Consider the following 19,793-nt stretch of genomic DNA (forward strand, 5'->3'; position numbering starts at 1 on the left):
AATGTAGATTAGACAGTAAAAGCACTAGTAGAACTTGTCAACTTAATCTCTTGGTTGAGCAAGAAGTAAAATTCGATGGCATTATCTACGACCGAGGTCGAGTATATTACAGTCGAAAGTTGCTGTACTCAAATCTTGTCGATTAAGCAACAACTCATAGATTTTGAGATTGAACTTAAAAACATTCCCATAAGATGTGACAATACTAGTGCCATTAATTTGACTAAGAATCCAATCCAATATTTTAGATCAAGATATATTAAGATTAGACATCACTTTATAAGAGAACATGTTCAAAATAATGATGTAATGCTTGAATATATAAATACTGAGAACAATTAGCTGACATATTTACTAAAGTATTAAATGAAGATAGATTTTGTAAAATTAGAAGAGAATTAGGCATCTTAGATCTTTTTGCTTGATCTCTCATCATGGTTCTTCTCTCAAAATTCTTCCAAAATTCTTTACTTCATCATCTTAAATTTAGATGGCATCTATTTTTTATTTAAGATTTTTTTCAAGCCAATTAAAAATCATCAAAGTTATTCAGATATGATCTTAGATTTTTTTTCGTTAAAATTTTTTATCAAAAAATCATATCAAAATTTATTTGAGCTCTACAAGATCATCTTAAGTTGATTCAAGTCTTTTTCAATTTTTTTCTTTGATTTTTCTCTTGTTTTTAAATTTTTTCTGCATTGCCTGAACCAACCCTGAATGGGATGACCCATGGGACGTCCCAATTGTCGAGTAAACGGGTTCGACTGTGGGTCGATCTGTTTAATTTTTTTCTAAAATCCCAAAGGGGCCGGCTCATCTACTGTTCATCTTCTTCCATCTTTGTCTCAAATTAAAGCCCCTCTCCAAGCTTTCCATCAGCCATAAATCTCTAAATCTAACCTTTAATTGGCTGAAAAATCCCTAGAATCTACCATAAAAACTCAGGTAGATACTTTCTCTTAGCCTATCCATGATCAAAATCAATTCTTTCTTGATCTTAACCGAACTGTTGAAATCTTTCTTTCAAAAATCTTAAACGTAGACCATCCATCTCTAAATTCTTCATTTCTCTTCATCCCCATTATCCTTTCATACTTCTTTTCTCTCTTGACCGATTCTTTGGCCCTTATTGTACCAAATGGCTCCTAAGATGTGACTGTCCCAAAGAAGAAAATCGATGAGGTCACTAGAGGCAGAAGAAAGAAGAAAGAGGGTGACTCAGATCCCAGCTCAAGTCTCTCCTCTCAGGACTCCTAGTAAGGTTCCTCTTTCTACCAAAAATTTGCTTTAGGGAGAAATATAGATTTTGGTTTCTTAAGAAGAGATAATTTTTCAATTGGAGAGAAGATAGTTAAACAAGGATGGAGGTTCCTCTGTTGCTTGTCTGAGCCGGTGTACATAGACTTAGTTAAACAATTTTACTCAAACTTAGTGATTAATGATGGATTTCTAAGATCTGTTGTAAAGGATGTTGAGATTGTCTTGAATGCTGCAAGGTTGGGTAGATTGCTTCAAATACCTTGTGAGGGAAGCTGTCTTGATGAGCTGCCTAGGAAAGAGGATGGACTCAGGTCCATCCTAGGGAGAGATGATGTTGCAGGTTTCATGACGTTAGAGGTAAAAGACTTGAGTGTGGAGATAGACTACTCCACCATATGATCTCTAGGATCTTCTTCCTCAGAGGGAGAAGATATGACTTGATGAATGGATGGGATATATGTCTGATGCACCATGTAATATCTGAGTCTCCATTGAATCTTCTGTTTCTAATGATTGATGCCATGAAAGAGGCCTTGAATAGATCCAAGGCTTCCTTATCTTATGGAATGGCCCTGACAGTTATTTTTAGATAGTTTGGTGTGAGTTTTGAGGAAGAGGCTGTGTGCTGGCTGTTGAACACTGACACTTACAGCGACCATTCCCTTCAGCGTATGGGTTTCATTAGAGTAGATGGTCATTGGATCAAGGGTTGTGGTGCTGTAGTTGTGGAGGAGGTGGAGAAGCATGCTGAGGGGGAGGATCCCTCATCACCACTTGAGCCCAGGCCGAGCCCTGATATTCATTTCGTGTTGGAGCCTGAGGCAGATCTTTCAGTTAGTGCACCCCCATCTACGAGCCATACCGTGCCATCGTTATCTAGATTGGGGGAGGATAAGATGGGACTGCTAGCTAAGCAGATAGCAGACATTCTTTCCATCTAGCAGCAGCTATTCTAGGAGCAGCTCCTTCAGCAGTTTCAATAGTTTCAGCAGCAAATCATTCAACAGATGCAGCAGCAGCAGTATCAGCCTCCTTAGTCGAGCTCATTCTCTTCTTCCTCATCGGATCTTTCAGTTATGCCATATATCTTATCTTTAGTACAGTTGTTGACTGACCTGAGCTCCAAATTGGAGAGTATGGAGAGCTCTATGCTCAGATTCAGTGACAGACTTTTCGATATAAAGAGAGAGATCAGATTGGTCTTGGCTTCACTGTCAGCAGGAGCGAGCACCTCGAGCAGTTCTTCATCTCAGTTAGCTGATCTTGCTCAGGAGTAGAGAGAGTTCATGGCTTGCTCAGATCGACACTTGAGTTGATCTGGTTGATATTAGAAACTCGAGGAATTTTGTCTCATCTGATCTTGAGGGGCTCAGAGCTTCGGTGAGAGGTGCCTTATCTCAGCTAGATACCATTAAGACTTAGCTCCAGTTCAGATCCTGTGTATCCACTGAACCTACTCTTGTTCAGTCTATCGCCTTTCATCCCCCGACCTCTTCCACTCAGACCAGATCATCCAGTCGAGGCTGAGGTAGACGTGGTCATGATTCTACTTCGGAGTCATTTCTTTATTTTATTCCTTCTGATCATGAGCCTGATGCCTAGTCTCCCTAATCATGATTATGCTATTTTGTATTAGATGCTTTAGGTCTCATACTACTTGGTTATTGTATTTTGTTAAGTATACGAGAACCTGATGATTATAGATATGTATGGTAATGTATGGATGTATTATGACTTGATTATGTATTTGACTTTTGTAACCTCCTATTTTATTGTATTTAAATGAGGTTATCTATTATCATCTTTTATGTTGTTAACTTATGATTATAACTTCTCAGATATTTGTAAATAAATTTTTATTCAATTAAAAGTTACTCTGATATCTGCTGTAGGACTGAAGCCCATAACCTACTTCTCTCACTTATTAAAAATTTTACTGTTTATAAACTCTCTTTAATTCATTTTTGATGATGTCAAAAAGAGAGAGAAATAAGAAAGAGAGAAAGAAAGTAAGTATTTTTGCAAGTTGGTTATGTGACTAGAAAGGGAGAGAGAAAGAAAGAAAGTATTTTTACAAAATAATTATTTTATCTTTTCATATAAGAAAGGGGGAGAATTTTGCTTTTAGAAATAATTTTTGATAAAATTTTGATATTTCACAAGCAATTTTCAGCAAAAATAGAAAAGTATGGTTTAAAACATCATAACTTACTGATAGTGTGGAACTCATGATTCTCTATAACTTGTGTTCAACCTTTGGTATGTTCTCTTAACTTTCAAGTACTTTAAACACTCAACCTTTTGTGCTTTATTGATCTTTCTTTGTGAACACTCAAATATTTTATCAGTATCAAAAAAGAAGAGATTGTTATCTCAAAAATTTATTTTGATGGTCAAAAACCATTTGAGGAGACTATTAATGAGTTTCTTATCCTTGAAGAATACTTTAGTGTGGTTTCAGACAGTCTAAAAATGTTGAGTTTGAAAAGCTTCTTCAAAGATGCCAAAGTTGAAGATTTTGCATGTTAGAGATGATTTTGAAACCTTTTGGGAGTGTCAAGCTCATTCAAATCCATTTAAGAGTGTTTGGTAGTGTTTTGATAAGTTTTGATCTTTAAATATATGAAAAACTGGATTGAAACAGAATGGGATGATCCATTAGGACATCCCCTTGCAAAGGAGAGCCTGCACGCATCTGTCTTGCCCTTTGGCATGCAGTGAGACGACCCATGGATCGACCCCTGAGAGCCTAAGATCAAAATAGAGAGCATGATTCTCTATCTGACCAAATGGGAAACTCATGGGTCTACCCCTTGCTAGTGAGTCGACACATTGCAGTGCAGACGCATGTAATGGCTAGTTTTCAGTTCATTTTTGATGCATTTAATATGCATTAAACATACTCCAATGGCTCTTAACCGATTCTAAGACTCTCTCAAGACTTAATGAAGACTATAAATACTTTCTAGAGGTAAAAAATCAAGACAAGATGAGAGGCATTCAAGCTCAAATCCGAGAAAGAGAAAGAAAATTCTAGAAAGAAAAAGAAGCATTCAATCAGCTCACCAACCACTCTCCAGCTGCATTCAAGTGTTTAAATCATCTAGGGGTGTCCAACAAAGACTTCTACTCTTTGAGTATTATATTTTTATAATTTTATTGTGCTCATTTAAGGAGCTCTTTTATACTGAAAATTTTATTCATTTACCGTTGTATTTTGAGTTTTGGAGGGTTTCAAAACTCAGATAGATTGAACCGAACCTGTAATCAAAGGATTTGTGGATTGGCTTGTACCTGAAAAACAAGCGTTCTTGCTTGGACAGCAAGGGTCGGTGTAATCTGATGAATTGTAATTAAAAATTCTTTTAGTAGATTGAATTTTTAAATTAGGATTTGGAGAGTGGATATAGGTACAAGGTTAGCATCAAATCACTATAAATCCTTAGTGTTTGTTGTGCTTGCATATTTTCTTTTCCTTATTGAGCTCTATACTTGTTCATTTGTTAATTGTGTTTGATTTTTTGTTATTATTAATTAACTCACCTTACTCATCAAGTTGAGCATATTCGTTGTGAGCACTAATCACTAAAAATTTTAAGAGACCCAATTCACCCCCCCTCTTGGGTTTCATATCTGGGCAATATTGGTACATGATTTTATCAATGGATAATAGTAGTTGATGCATGATTCTGCTAATGGATGATAGTTGTTGGTACACGATCTTGCCAATGAATAATAGTAGTTGATATTTGTCGATGATGGCCCTATCATGGGTATAATAATAATCTTAGCATTTAGTCTGAGAGAATTATTAAAAATTATGATGTGATAAAATGATATATGATTTATGACTTTATTCTATAAAGTTAACATGATTTATAAATTTATTTATATTTTACATTGAAAATCATATTTATAAAAATTGTATGATTTATGCATATGCAAAAGTACGATTGATTTATGATATAATGTTATTATGAAAGTTTTATATTCTAATGATAATCTTCTCTAAATGATTTAGTAATGTATGTAAAAGCTTATACTTGATCTAGATAAGATAGTGTAAAGTTTACTTACTGAGTTGGTGTAGCTCATATTTTTTTTCTTATTCAGCTAAGATGAATAAAGTTAGGAATGAAGGTTGATTCAGGTTTGAAGGTCAATGCTAGTGAGCTTGAAGATTTTATAGTTGAATCTTAATTTATAGGATAATTATGGACTTATAGTCAACTATTAATGAATATTTAGATTTGGATTTTGGTATTTGATATTGGATTTAGATACTCTAAACTAATCTTGATTTCATTACTTGATGAGTTAATGATGGAATTGAAGCTTTTATTATATTTTATTTATGATAGATTTTAGTTGATTATGATTAATTGACTTCATATTATCGAGGATGGTACCTCTCGGTAGTATGGCCGTATTATACTACGACCATCTTATTGTTAAGTAATGCTTGCCGATGTCTAATCTACACAAATTTAGAAGTGCATATAGATATCTTAAACTACATTGTTTGCTAATGTTAACATTGCTATATAATTATTGAATCATTATGACATCATGATATTTATAAATTTGAATCATGTATTAATTATTTTCTTAAATTTCAAGTGTATATATATGCTTCTAATACATGTGTGCATTTTAGAAATAAAGAAAAAATTAGAAATACTAAGTGTGTCAATGAGGCTGATATTTGGCTAACATGATGTTAGTCCAACCTAAAATATTTGGGTTTTAAATTTAATGTTGAAATATTTATCGGGTGATATAGGTAGGGAGGTGATAACACGAGCTTCAAAGTAGCACCGATGCCTTGCTATAACTTGCTATAATATAATAAGAGATAACTAAATTAGAATTAAAACCTAAAATGATAAAAGATTACTAATAGGCATATCTCACTTTTGAAGGTCTCCGTCAAATCTTGGGATCCACCATTATCTTTTAAGGATGTTGCAACTTGCCAAATTCTAATAATACAATGATGATGTTTCTAGAATCTACTGGGGCTTATTCCAAACTCCATCAAAACTTGCATTAATTCATTGTACAAAAAATAAATAATGAGTAAACATATCCTTTCACATCACCCCAGTGATGTGAGTTAGGTGATGTGATCATCTTATTTGGTATTATAAAATTCTATCCAATGATGAAGGATTCAGTGATAAATTCAGTGATAGCATCACTGTATTATGTAGTGATGCTATCACCATACATACCTTAGGTGATAGCATATCATCGAGTGTTGGTGATGTGCTGAAGTTATTGTAGGATAAAAATATCTCTAGTCATTAAATTGTGGAGAAAAAAATCCTCCTCATCTCTTTTTATGGATGCCTATCTATTAGATGCCTATTTTATTTTGATTGACAGGTTTCGTTAAATTGCATAGATACCTTTTATTTATTTATTTATTGGATGTCTATTTTATTTCTGTAGGTAGATATAGTTAATTGATATGGATGAATCATGCTAAACCCTTCATGCTTTTCTTTTCCTTATTTTGTTTTGATGGACTAAATCATTCCTAACGGGCAGCTTTGATATTGATGGTCAAAATTGACTAAACCTAGCCAAAAATGATGATATATAAATATTATCATAATATCATTTTAATAGCCTAATCAAAATAGATACCTATAATAATAATAATAAATATTATAATTATTATAACTACTACTACTTCATATTTTTGTGAGGAGTTGTGAATGAAGAATATTTAATCAAATTGTAAAATAATTATTATATACTAATGTATAAGGCTATTTATGATATTTTATATATTATTACTATTATTACTTATGATATATTAAATGCAGTGAAGTTTTATTTCCAGTGATATTCCAATGATATACCAAATACAGTGATCACACATCATCTTAGTATTTACACATCACTCCCGTGCTTACATTACTTCGGTGGTCACATTGTCCTAGGGATCACATCATTAGTGATATACCAAACAGAACCTAACTAATTTATTCGAATACATGAGGAGGATACTTAGAGATTTAGATTTTGTATACTGATGATGACAAATAGATGTCAATATAATCGATCTAAAACTCAAATTAGATCTACAGATAGACTTCTTGGACAAAAACAACTTGGATGATAGTTACTCCGCCATCCCAAATTATTCGGAAACATGCTATCTAGACTAATTAGGTAGCACCCGAACTACTATTGGATGACTTCATAGTCAACTAGGATTTCTTTTTTTTTCGGGGGGTGGGGCGGGGAGGGGGGGGTGTGTAAAGTCTCACAATAGGTTTTTGGTATCCAAACTAGTCGAACAACATGGTTGTTACCATTTTTGGCTGGACAACATTGACATTATTTAAGTAATTGGTTGTAACTTTTTCATTCAAGCTTCAGTTGAGACAATTTAATAGAATTTGACAACAAAAATCCAATCTGGGATGCAATAGAAGTAGTTTGAGCTTCAAATTTTATCTATGAATATCATAATAAAGTCATCTTTTGAGCTGACATGCTCTAGACAGCTACTATAGTTTGCAAGTGCGCTAACCATTGGACTATTTTGCAAAATTTAAGTCCATTGGAAACTTGTGAGTCAAGTATCACATTTCTATACCCTCTTTAATTGGACTATGAACAATAATTTGGTCATCTAGGGGTATGCTAGTGGAAAAGAGGGCAGGCATGACCTTTAGTCCTATTTTTGAATAATTTTTGATGCATCCATAATATATCCTTCATCTTTAAGCAGTCTTTGGACTTCTGGGACAGTTCTTTTGCCCTTTGCACCAAACGTATGGTGGAGAGTCATAAATTTTGATGTGAAGGACTAAGCTTACGTTGCCACATGGTATAAGGTTTCTAACCTGCATCAGCTCATCCTAGCTTGAAAAATCTGGCTCCTGATGATAGAAGCTGTGTCAGTGCTCGAGGATTTTTAATATGTTTCTCCAAGGCAAGCTAAGCTAAAGATTAAGCATGTTAAGAGGAGTGCTAAAGCTCTCTACCTTTTTCTTGAGTAGGTCCTCAATGGTTTAGGTGCTGGTCAAGTCTTCAGGTGGTGCTGTGCTAGAAAGAGCTTTGGATGCCTTCATCTTCTCATGGTCCTTGAGCCTGCAATTGTGCTTCTATTTGCAATGGCATTCAAGACTGACACTGCGTGTGCAAACCTATTGCTCCATCAAGCAAGGGTTTAGTTTGGAATATCTGCTGAAAATTTATTGTCCCTAGTTTGAATGGTGGGGCCGTCATCAACTTTTAGTTGGTGCTGAATCTTCAAATGATGACTTTGTCCTTCTTTGATCATTTGGCAATTGTTCCTTCTTTTCCCCATTGGATGTTTTTTCTGATGATGATCAAGTGATTTTGGAGGTTCTAGCTCTATATCATGTGATGTCTCGATCTCGTTAGCTTGGACATGGCTGTCTGCTTTCATCTCCTAATCAAGTTCTTCAATAGAGAAGACTGCTTGTTCTTCTGTTGTCTTTGGTTATTTTATTTTATCATTTTCTTCTTCAACCTCTTATTGGAGAGTAAAAGAGTAAATGTTGTTTTGGACATGGTAGGTGACATCATCATGATCATATAGCCACGACCGACCCAAAAGGAGGTAGTTAACCCTAATGGTTAGCATGTCATGCCATGCATAATCTTTTTATCTTGTATTCTACCTAAAGGTCATGAGGCACTGGTGGTTGATTGGAATGGGTTAGCTATTAACTCAAGCAATTCGCTGACCCTTGAATGATGTATGGTCTTGAATCCAAGTTTGTTCATGAGCTTCTTGGAGGCCATGTTCTCATTGCTACCATCATCAATGATGATTATAATGTAGGGGGCTAGAGGCCCCAGTAGATAAAACATATTGTTCCGCTTTTAGTTCTATTTGTTCATGAGCTCCTTCAATAAGGTTATATTTGGGATTGTTGTGGACAAAAGAGCTTTTGAAAGTAGAATTTTAATAAAAAATTATTTACTGTTTGATAACCATATTTATAAATTATTTTGAAACTTTAACATATGTTTGGTAACTAAAATAAAAAAATATTTTTGATATAATAAAATGATAATAAAAAATATTACATAGTATTGTGTAGTGGAGAATAATATAATATAATCTTATATATTATTATGTATTAAAGTATTATTATATTATATAATATTATTATCATATAATATAACATTAAATTGTAATATAATATAATATAATTATAATTATAATATAATTTATAATGTAATACAATATATCGATTATAATCTAATCTAATAATAGATTATAATATATATGATATTATTATAATATAATAATATTATAAAAGTTTATATTATATATTTATAATATTAATATTATTTTTTTTAACATATTATTTTATTGTATAATATTATTATCATATAATGTAATATAATATAATATTATGTTATATTATAATATTATTATAACAATGATGTAATATATAATATAATATAATATAATGAATTATAATCTAATCTAATAGTAAATTATAGTATAATAGATTAATTATATTATTATAATAAATGATATTATACTATAGTTAATATTGTTATATCAAATTATATTTATATAATATAATAATATCATAATAGATTATGTTATATATTTATAATATTAATTTATTATTATATTATGTTATATTTATATTATAATAATATAATATGATATGATATAAGATATATTTATTAGATTTGTTAGTAGGTATTTTTATCATTAAAAAAAAATTAGTTAAATCAATATAGCTTTTCGATATTAGGCAGGAAGTATTTTTAGAAAAAAAAATTAAAATAAAATTTTTTTCAACTAGATTTTTTTAGTTTTTTGATAAAGTTAAAATAATTTTTTGATTTTTTATCAAATATCAGTATACTATTTAAAATATTTTTGAAAGGATAGAAAGTATTTTTTGGTATTTTAAAAATTTAATCAAAGAGGATAAAAATTTTAGAAAAAATAACGGAGATTCAAGAGAGTTGTTGAGTGCGAGAGAGGTTAGAAAAATGTACTTGCATGTCTCCCTGGATACCGTTTATATAGAGCGAAGGTTAACACCTTTTTACCGAGTAACATTAAAGTTGGGTAAATAACTTTTTTTTAATATTAATTAGGAAAAAGACTCGTAACATTAAAGTTGGCTTTAACTGGTCAATAACGGTTTGTACGTTGTGCATGTCATGGGTCCGTAGCTGCTCAATTATGCAGGACAAGCTGCAATCGCCCTACAGCACCCCATAAATGTTAGGATCATAATCATGCATTTAATCGGTTTTAATTACCTTTAACATACTTTGAATTGGAAACATTTTGTTAGTTACAACCGCAGGTCGACCAATCTACGCAAGTCAGCATGATGGTTCAAGGCTATAATTCGGTCGATGTGGAGATCGGCAATGTGATCAATTCCCATGGTTGGTGGCCCGATCGATGCCGAGGTCAGACGATGCTGAGGTAGGTTGACGAATTGGATGCATCTCATATCCATACCAAATGCATAATCTGCCATCAAAATCTGTTAAATTATAAATTCTGCTACCATACATACTTTTATGCTAAGATTAAACACGTCATGGTTTCTTTTGTCGGAACATATGTAATGTCGAACATATAAAATTCTTTTAAAACATTTCTCGCTACAACAAAGAAATGGGAGCTCGACGATCCACTAATGCTTAACCTAAACACAGAATAATCCCCCAACCTCGTGACACGTACCCCCTGTTTTATTTTATTTTATTTTATTTTTTCAATTAAATGCATGCATGAAATGGACTTTCCAACCTTGCAGCCATCGTTATATTCGCTCGTACGACAACGATTCATTTTAATATTTGATCCCTCTGCTTTCTAAATATTGTTGTCTAATTATCATTGTTATGTGCTACATATGATCCAATAAACTGGCGGCCATGGTCATCAACTACTCCTACTCCCTTGGCCTTTTGTTTTTTTGCATGTGGGATGAATTGAAGCATTAATTATTGCCATTTTGTCCACCTCCACGGTCATCGGCAAGGAGGTCACCATGAAGCGATATTAAATTATTGGTGATTCGTTTAATCTAGTTGCAAAACCTCCACATTATGATGCAAGCTTAGACCATCCCGACTTCAATGATGATCCCAAAGCTTTTCATGTTTGAGTTCTTCCTGCAATCACCAATCGATAAGAAAAATAATAGTTCATGTGAAAGGAGTTGGTTGATTGGAAGGAGTAATCTCTTTATTTGTTTAAAAGTAACAAAATTAAAATGTGGGTTTTTAATAAATGAATAACCAATTCATGTTTCAATCCAAATATTATAGAGGACTGAAAATATCAAAACCTTTATTATCTTGTGATCCTTTACGTACAATGAAAATGTCCTTTACCTGATATCATTATTGATCCAAATTCTAAAAGCACTCAAAAATTCTATCGGTTTGATTAATTTTAGAATAAATAGCCTATATTTATATATAAATAGAGAAGCTTCCTTCTTAAATGTTGTTTGGTGGCATGACTTTAGTCTTGCTTCGATATCACTCTGTAGTATCCCTCAGCAGGCTAAAAGAAATTAAGGTTTGTCTTTTTTTCTTGAATAAAGCTTCATTCTAATAGTAATGGATGATGGCAAACATTAAGATATACCCAACTTAATAAAATAATGAAATGTATCAAGAGAAAGGAATGTTTGATAGATACCCATGATGCTATCAATTACAAGATAATATATAACATATGTGATGGGTGTGACAATGCAAAAAGAAAGAATATTTAATAGGCATACACCAAGAATGCAATTTAAGATGGATTCTTTCTGAATCTACGCATGCAATCCGCTCACAAGATAGGGTTGCATCGAGATATTATAAATTTGAGTTAGACTCAACCTCAAAAATCCCAATTTGAAAATCATCCTCAACCTAAATCATCCGAGCTGCAGCCCTAGCATCCATAATAACATCAGACGATAAAAATCTACTACAATAATGCAAGCACATTTCTTAAAAATATTTTATCGGTATTTCTAACCACGTATCCTAAGTGCTCTATCCATTGGAAAGTGGTGCAAAAGAGTAGTTAAGGCTAGAGTATTTTTGAAAATAAAAATTATTTTATAAGTATAAAAGCTGTAGAGTTGGGCAACAACATCCAAGGGCCTTGAAGTACAAATAATCAGCTCAAACAACCATTGTTTGCTTAATGGATCTATGGTAAGCAAAATCCCAAGCTACATGGATGAGGCTTGTCTCAAGACCCCTTAGTTGCTGGAAAACATGAGATCCAAGGCCATCATTCCCCTAAGGGACAAGAAGGCGCCCCACCTGAGGGAAACACAACATGCAGGATTGGACCTCTTGCCGGCCAAAGAATGGGAGTCCAGCTAGTAATTTAAAGATGCCATCCAGCTGCAATAACAAATGGCGTATAAAATTCTAATATATATGCGTACCACAACCGAGAACTGAAGCCAGATCATTTCTCCTCTTGACAAAGTATAAAAGAGATTTATTTAAGTTGTTTGCCAGCCATGCATCATTATGCATATGCATGATAAGGACATGAACTTTATGCGAAAAATGAGACCAATTCGGCATGATTTCAGATCCGAACCGACAATAGAGCTCAACATTTAGACCTTGTTCGGAAATTGAGCCCGTTGGTCTATCCAACTCACATCTTCTAAAAATTTATATAAGTTTCAATCTAAATTCTACCATGTGGGTCTCTTGGCCTGAAAGAATAAAAAAACGTCAGAGGATTCAGACTGAAGATCTTGAGTTAATATGAGCCATGCTTAAATTGGCAGAGCAATATTCTACGTCTTATAGGAAATTCAATCCAATTTTATTGGATTATCCAAATCTGTTAAACTTATCAAACTGACGGACTGCTGGCATGCATGAATTTTCAAATTTATAACCATTGATATTAAATCTCACATAGAGCTTGTCGTTTGATTTCTGGCCAGCCAGGTTGGAAATTTGAAACCAAATAAATGTTGTGCCATGGATATAATTTGGTAGTTCACTTAAGATCAGAATGATTCACTAGGAGGGAAGGCCATGCTAGGTCTCTATTAAGTTTGGTTTGCTATTTCTATGAGAAATGTGCCCTTGCATTCTAAACTTTTAAGGTTATGCAATGCTTCTACTCAACTCTTTTGCATGCCCTTTGCTCGATTCTTGATCTTCCATTTGCTTAAGTCATGCTCATGTTAAAAAAATATTAGTTATGACCTAAGGCTGGTAATATTTCTAGTGAGAAACTCAGCCAGATCTATGATCTTTCTTACATATTGTAGCCGCCAAATTTGAGCACCTATTTAAATGTCCTGTATGTAACTTAATCTCAATTGATGAGTTGGATTTGGATGTGACTAAATGATCACTAATTCCCCTTTTTGTTAAACAATCTAATTTGATATGGAGATCAGTTTGTTAGGATTTGATGCCTCGAGATTTGATCCACTTTGAGCCCATAACGAGATCTGCGACGAAAAATGGAGTTCAACGAGATCAAGATCACCTCAAACGGAGCTCGGACAGAGGAGATACGAGCTTTTGAAGTCGGCACAGAACTCAGGGTAGTGGAGGACCGCCGGTGGCTGACAGCGGGCCAGTGTGCGGTCCAGGCGTGGCCAGTGTGCGGGCTGAGCCAACGAGACCAAGATCACCTCAAACGGAGCTCGGACGGAGGAGATACGAGTTTTTGAAGTCGGCACGGAACTCGGGATGGTGGAGGACCGTCGGTGGCCGGCAGCGGGCCGGCGGAGAGGCGGCGGCGCCATCGCACGTGGCAGTGTGTGGCCCAGGCACGGCCAGGATGCGGGCTGGGCACGCACAGGGTGCGGCCCAATGGGCGGTCCTGGCCCAGGCCTGGGCACACGGGCGCGTGGGCCGGCCTAGGCCTGGGTGCGTGGGGCTCGGCCCAGCCCAGCGTGCTGTGCTGGGAGCCCAGATCCCGGTCCACTGTGGATCGGGTGGTCTGTGACAGGGTCTATGTGCTGCAAATCCATTTTCCATCAGTTTTGCGTGGTCCACAGCACTGTTTCGTAGACCGGCACGCGATCAAACATCCTAGGTGACTCCCGGTGACGATCCGACGGTCTGAGGCTTAATCTGGAGTTTTATGGCTTGGTTTAGGAGTCCTAATACGGATCTAATTAGTGTTTAAGCTTTATAAAAGGCCCTGATCGTAGAACGGAAGAGCAGGGGGTGCTGAGGCTCGGTTTTACGCCGCAGGATCCGTGAAAACCCGTGGAAGAGAGAGAGGGCCGTGTACATTGAGAGAGAAGGAGCAGGAGGCTCCTGGACAGCGGACGTCGGTCACTTCAAGGGTTCAGGGGGTCTTCTAAGAGAGAGAGTTTTTATGAGGAAGAACTTTCTTTGAGAGAGAAATTGGGTGTATGAGGATTGAGGGTGAGATCTTCTCTTGTAAAATTTATTTTTCATAGTGAAGTTTGCATGCTACGTGGAGGTGAGTCCTTTTTTGGCTGATCCACGTATTTTGATTATTTTGTTTTATTTCTTCTTTCTTCCTACTATATCGTGCGGTACCGAAAAGATTTTGGAAGGTGGTGTTCTGGCCAGACATCCATCCAACAAGTGATATCAGAGCAAGATGGTACAAGGATGCAGATTGCCATGGTGGTGAGCAAGACTGAAGATGGAGAAGACAAGAACAATCAAGATGAAGATCAACAAATTTGATGGTAAGAGTAATTTCTCCTTATGGCAGGTAAGAGTGAAAAACGTGCTTATTCAACAAGGGTTGATCGATACTCTCTTATGTGATGAGAAGCCAACCACTATGGAAATGCAGGATTAGAGATGGTTACAGATGCGGACAGTGAGTACCATCCGCATGTATCTTACGGATGAGGTGGTGATCCATGTGCTGAGCGAGACTTCCTCGACGGTGTTGTGGTCGAAGCTCGAGGAGTTGTACATGACGAAGTCTCTCACCAACACTCTTTTTCTCTAGAGACAGTTTTATCAACTGCGGATGGTCGAGGGACAGAGCATGTAGGAGCATCTAAGCCACTTCCAGAAGATCCTCACCGACCTCCTCAGCGTTGGTGAGAATGTTGAGGAGAAGATCAGGACGCTGGTTTTACTAGCGTCGCTTCTCCCTTCGTACGAGTTCTTGGTGACTGCTCTTCTAGTGGGGAAGAGCACCATCAAGATGGACGAGGTCACCGTGGCGATACTCCAGAACGAAGTTCTCAGGAGGGAGAACCCAGCTTCGAGCTCAGGTGGTGGTAGCTTAGCTTTGGTGGCTTCTGGAGGAGCAGGAGGTGGTGGACGGAGTGACAGGAGATCGCGATGAGGGCGGTCCAAGTCCAGGAGGGACTTGAGCAAAACCAGGTGTTACCGGTGTGAGGAGTTGGGGCATCTAGCTAGAGATTGCCCTCAACTCAAAAATCGGACGATGGCTGCTGTAGCGACGGTTGGCAGCGATTTAGATGGAGATGTCTTGGAGATATTTGATGAGGTATCTACTTCTTCCCAGTAGTGGATATTAGATTCTGTATGTACCCATCATGTATATTGCAGAGAGGAGTAGTTTGACTTTCTGGAGAATAGTGAGGGCACTGTATATCTATTGGATGGATCGAGCTGTGCGATTAGAGGCATTAGGATGGTCAGCTGGAGGACACATGATGGTGAAGTGAGAAGATTGGGGGAGGTCCGATACATATCCGATTTCAGGCGGAATCTTATCTCACTTAGCAGATTAGATTCGAGAGGCTACAGGACGGTAGCTAGTGGAGAAATCCTGAGGGTGTTACGTGGCGATAGGATTGTGCTGGAGGGGAAGAAGGGGAGCAGAGGACATTATTACCTGATAGGGAGCCTAGTGCGAGGTGGAGCTTCAGGAGCCAAGTGGAGCCCAGAGCGAGGTGGAGCTCCAGATAGAGATGGATCGGGCACGAGACAAGAGACTCGAGAGGAGAAAAGGCGATGTTGCAAGGTGAGATTCCTATTACCACAGGATGATGCCCCGAGTAGGTTTCAAGTCAGGAGGAGCACAGCATATGATGGAGATGGGATCGAATGGCTTGGCTCGACTCTCATATTTGTCCATCCATGATCAGCAGGCGATTGCCCCAGGACATGGGGACGGAGAGATCCAGAAGCTCTCGGAGTTAGGAGGAGGCAGAATATTGAGTCGAGGTAAAAATTATTAGGATTTGATGCCTCAAGATTCAATCCACATTGAGCCCACAGCGAGGTTCGCGATAAAAAACATAGTCCAACGAGATCAGGATCACCTCAAACGGAGCTCAGACGGAGGAGATACGAGCTTTTGAAGTCAGAACGAAACTCCGGACGGCGGAGGACCGCTGGCGGCCGGCAGCGGGCCGGCGAAGTGGCGGCGGCATGGCCGCATGTGGCGGTGCGCAGCCCAGGCGTGGCTGGGCGCGGCCCAGCGGGCGCGCCTGGCCCAGGCCCAGGCACACGGGCACGTGGGCTGGCCCAGGCCTGGGCGCGCGGGGGTCGGCCCAGGCCCAGGCGTGCCTGTGCAGGCATGGCCCAGGCCCACACGTGGGCCGGCCCAGCCCAGCGCGCCATGCTGGGAGCCCAGATCTCGGTCCATCGTGGACCGGGTGGTCCACGATCAGATCTGTGGACCGCAGATCCATTTCCCATCAGTTTTGCACGATCCATGGCACTGTTGCGTGGACCGACATGCGATCAAATGGCCTGGGTGACTCCTAGTGACGATCCGACGATCTGACGTTCCGAGGCTTGATCTGGGCTTTATGGCTTGGTTTAGGAGTCTTAATATGGATCTAATTGGTGTTTAAGCCTAATAAAAGGCCCTGATCGTGGAACGAAAGAGTGGGTGGTGCTGAGGCTCGATTTTACGCCGCAGAGGACCCGTGAAAATCCATGGAAGAGAGAGAGGGTTGTGTTCGCTGAGAGAGAAAGAGCAGGAGGTTCCTGGACAACGGATGCCGATTACTTCAGGGGTTCAGGGGATCTTCCAAGAGAGAGAGCTTTTGTGAGGGAGAATTTTTTGTGAGAGAGAAATTGGATGTACGAGAGCTGAGGATGAGATCTCTTCTTGTAAAATTTTTTTTCATAGTGAAGTTTGCATGCTCTATGAAGGCGAGCTTTTTTTGGCTGATTCACATATTTTGATTGTTTTGTTTTATTTCTTCTTTCTTCCTGCTGCATCGTACGGTACCGAAAAAATCTTGGGAGGTGGTATCCTTGCTAGACATCCATCCAACATAATTGAACATAATAGTCATGATAACTAATCCAATTAGACCATGTTTATGAATTTTAATTTGCAAGTGCGCTAACCATTGGACTATTTTGCAAAATTTAATTCTATTGAAAATTTGTGAGTCAAGTATCACATTTCTATACCCTCTTTAATTGGACTATGAACAGTACCTTGGTCATCTAGGGGTATGCTAGTGGAAAAGAGGGTAGGCATGATCTTTAGTCCTATTTTCGAACAATTTTCGATGCATCCATAGCATCTAGTTCATCTTTAAGCAGTCTTTGGACTTTTGGGACAGTTCTTTTGCCCTTTGTACCAAACGCATGGTGGAGAGTCATAGATTATGATGTGAAGGACTATGCTTACGTTGCCACATGGTATAAGGTTTCTAACCTACATCACCTCATCCTAGCTTGGAAAATCTGGCTCCTGATGATAGAAGTTGTGTCAGTGCTCGAGGATTTTTAATATGTTTCTCCAAGGCAAGCTAAGCTAGAGATTAAGCATGTTAAGAGGAGTGCTAAAGCTCTCTACCTTTTTCTTGAGTAGGTCCACAATGGTTTAGTTGCTGGTCAAGTCTTCAGGTGGTGCTGTGCTAGAAAGAGCTTTGGATGCCTACATCTTCTTATGGTCCTTGAGCCTGCAATTGTGCTTCTATTTGCGATGGCATCCAAGACTGACACTGCGTATGCAAACCTATTGCTCCATCAAGCAAGGGTTAAGTTAGTTTGGAATATCTGCTGGAAATTTCTTGTCCCTAGCTTGAATGGTGGGGCCATCATCAACTTTTAGTTGGTGTTGAATCTTCAAATGATGACTGAGTTTGTCCTTGATTATTTGACAATTGTTCCTTCTTTCCCCATTGGATGTTTTTCTCTGATGATGATCAAGTAATTTTGGAGGGTCTAGCTCTATATCATGTGATGTCTCGATCTTGTCAGCTTGGACATGGCTGTCTTCTTTCATCTCCTAATCAAGTTCTTCAATAGAGAAGGCTACTTGTTCTTCTGTTGCCTTTTGTTATTTTATTTTGTCATCTTCTTCCTCAACCTCTTACTGGAGAGTAAAAGAGTAAATATTGTCTTGGGCATGGTAGATGACATCATCATGATCATATAGCCAAGGCTGACCCAAAAGGAGGTGGTTAACCCTAATGGTTAGCATGTCATGCCATGCATCATCTTTTTATCTCGTATTCTACCTAAAGGTCGTGAGGCACTTGTGGTTGACTGGAATGGGTTAGCTATTAACTCAAGCAATTCGCAGACCCTTGAATGATGTATAGTCTTGAATCCAAGTTTGTTCATGAGCTCCTTGGAGGCTATGTTCTCATTGCTACCATCATCAATGATGATTATAATGTAGGGGGCTAGGGGCTCCAGCAGAAAAAACATATTGTTCCGCTTTTAATTCCCCTTTTGTTCCCTCCAAGGGGTAGTAAGGAATCAGTGAACGATGAGAGTAGCAATAGATTAGCTGTTTCTCATCATCCATGCTATATCTATCCAGTGTCTCTCTTGAGGTCCTCATTAATAAATATGACTTCTTCAAGCATCTTGGTCTACTCTTTCCAACCTAGTTGATAGTAATTTAGTGATTTAATGGGTTGCTGAGAAACTATTTGTCCATAAATTCATAGGACTAGATGATAGATATAAGTTGCATTTGGAATGGTTTGGGCCTTCAGCTTCTTAGCATTGGCCTTGGGTGAGTCACCTCTGCAAGATTCTTCATGGGTGGCTTTGAGGTTGCCTATGTTGCATTTGAGTTTGGCACCCGAGAAATTCTTTGTGCACTCGCCGTGGTATAGAAAATCTGACATAAAGTGCACCACTTTATCCTATTAGACTACATAGCCATCTCTTTCCAATGCGCATTTAATGTCTGCAGTTCTATTTTTTCGTTTGAAATTTTGAATGATAAAAATATCGTTCTTAAAAATTATGACATCCTTTCTTAAAAATTATGATATTCTTTTTCTTCCAAAAAAAAATTATGACACCTCTTCATAGAATTATAACACCTTTCAAAAAAATTATGATATCCTATAAAAAAATTATGATATTCTATGCAGAAAGTCATAATTTCAAAGCAGGATGCAATAATATCAGCATAGGATCGATATCATAATTTTTTCGGAAGGGAAGGGATGTTATAATTTTGGTGAAGAGGTATCATAATTTTTAAAAAGGAATGTCATAATTTTTAAAAAGAATATTTTCATCGTTCAAAATTTTAAACAAAAAAATAAAATTACAAATATTAAATACGCGTTAAGAAGTGATGGCTATATGATCCA

This window comes from Elaeis guineensis, chromosome 16, assembly GCF_000442705.2.
Source record: "Elaeis guineensis isolate ETL-2024a chromosome 16, EG11, whole genome shotgun sequence".
In the NCBI taxonomy this organism is placed as follows: Eukaryota; Viridiplantae; Streptophyta; class Magnoliopsida; order Arecales; family Arecaceae; genus Elaeis; species Elaeis guineensis.